A 2,098-nucleotide genomic window follows, 5' to 3' on the forward strand; every position below is an offset into this window, starting at 1 on the left:
AATAGTTTTTTGGCATGAAACTTGCAAACACTTACAAACTTTCATCATCTATGATGCTGCAAAGTTGCAGATTTTTTTTATTTTGTTTTCTATTTCTTTTGGTTTTACTGTTCATAGAGGGTGCCTAGGCACCCGGGAGCTGAAAATCCACTCTCGCCGGCATATCATCTTGATATTTACGAAGTTATCATAGACGTCTCGTCGTTGAAAAAAAACGTTTCCTTTCACTGAAAGCGTATCGCCCAAAATCCTAAAATAAATCTAAAAATAATGCAAGCATCAGAATTTGAACTCTGATAGGTTGGGGATACCATTGTCCCTCTAGTTATCCAATCACACATTAGTTTGCGATGAGCCCTATTTGAAGTCTTGACGAGTAATGGAGCGAGTACAGTAGAGTACGTATGTGACTGCTGCATGTGCACCGGCTGCTGGACGCGGTCAAGCATTGCACCACACGCGTCAGCAGGCTCAGCTCCCAACCTTGGCATGCCATCCAAGCATACTTTCCACAACGAGACAATCAACTTCACGCAAGCCTTCGATCAATCCGTGTGCTTCGATGATCAAGGCAAATCCAGCAAGACGATATTGCATTGAAGAAACGGTGGTCTTATTCCACAACATGTTACAAAAATTCCAGCTCAATCGATGGAGCAAAGCTCGACATTGACCAGCTAAATCAGTAGCTCCATAACGTGATGTCTCCAGCGCCGCAGTCATCGTCGTCGTCGTATCCGTTCGTATTCCAGCCGCCGCCGGCGCCCATCCCATCGTAGTAGTAGGAATGCTGGTCCATGTCAACGTACTGCAAGGCGTAGTCGTCGTCGTACGGCGCCGCGGCGGCCTCCTGCATCGTCATCGTTGCAGGCGCCGGCGTGGACGAGGACGCCTGGGCCGCGGCGGGGCACGCGGACTTGGCGAGCGCGATGGCGGCGTTGCGGATGTCCTCCGGCGAGCGGAGCGTGGCCGGGTCGACGGCGAGCAGGGAAGCGGAGTCGGCGAAGTTGAGGCAGGCACCGCGGCCGCGCAGGGCGAGGGCGGCCACGTCGTGGGCGCGCGCGGCGGCCTCCGGGGTGGCGAAGGTGCCGAGCCAGATGCGCGATTTCTTGTTGGGCTCGCGCACCTCGCTCACCCACCGCCCCGCGCGGCGCCGCACGCCGCGGTACACCGGGTGCCGCGTCTCGCTGAACTTGGTCCGCCCCGCCGGCCGCTTCGGCGGCGCCGTGGTCACCGTGGCGTATCCCTTGCCGGGCTGGTCCATCTACTCTATCTTGGGTTGGCAATGGTGGTGGTGTGAGTTCAGTGGTGGTCTGCTGGGAGTGAGGATACCGAGATGCATGTGTATATATAGGTTCTCTTTGCGTGGGTGGTGTACTTGGCTTGAGCGTGGGTGGTGGTGTGAGTGAGGATACCGAGTGAGGAAGCCGTGTTGGCGTCAGCATGCCTTGTTGCTTGGATACTTAGATTCTTAATGTTTAGATTTATCTACTAGCGTGTATCATTAATCTCTAGTTAATTTTGAGTGAAGTACATTAAAGGTTCATAAGGCTGGTCGTAATGGGAGCATCATTCATACCAACTAGGATTATCTGATGATGTGACACATCACTAAATGAGAAAAGACAGGAGGTGGCAGGGGCCGTCACAAGGAGTATATAGTACTGGTAGGGTTAAATGTAGTACTAACTTATGATACTATGCATTACGAAAGAAGTATCATACACAAATATCATATGCATGATACTAGCATATGATCGATACTACTACTCATTACGGGCAGCCTAAACTATTTATACCACTACTAGTACTAGGTCCTCAAACTTTGAACATCGTCCTCGAATTGCAATAAGTGAGGTTCGCCCCCAATCAATTGCAGGCAGCGCCGGTGTGCATGGATGATGGTGGGATGTGCGTCTGATAGTCGGCCTATCTCCTTGTGACGGCCCCTGCCACCTCGTCATGGTATAGGTTTCCCGTCGTCATAGAGGAACAAGGCAATGCAGATGGTGTTTCTATGTCGGCCCTCGTCGAGCACCTTGGCAGTCGTGTGGTGCCCATCAGTGATGTTGGTACGGTTACGCGTCATGAGGCACTC

At 52.0% G+C, this 2,098-nt stretch overlaps 1 pseudogene; it reads right to left on the reverse strand.

Moving 5' to 3' along the window:
* Window positions 1-638: 638 nt before the first annotated feature.
* LOC123431433 lies at window positions 639-1,342 on the reverse strand (annotated as a pseudogene).
* Between the last annotated feature and the right edge of the window lie 756 nt (window positions 1,343-2,098).

The sequence above is a fragment of the Hordeum vulgare genome, chromosome 2H (assembly GCF_904849725.1).
Source record: "Hordeum vulgare subsp. vulgare chromosome 2H, MorexV3_pseudomolecules_assembly, whole genome shotgun sequence".
NCBI classification, from domain to species: domain Eukaryota; kingdom Viridiplantae; phylum Streptophyta; class Magnoliopsida; order Poales; family Poaceae; genus Hordeum; species Hordeum vulgare.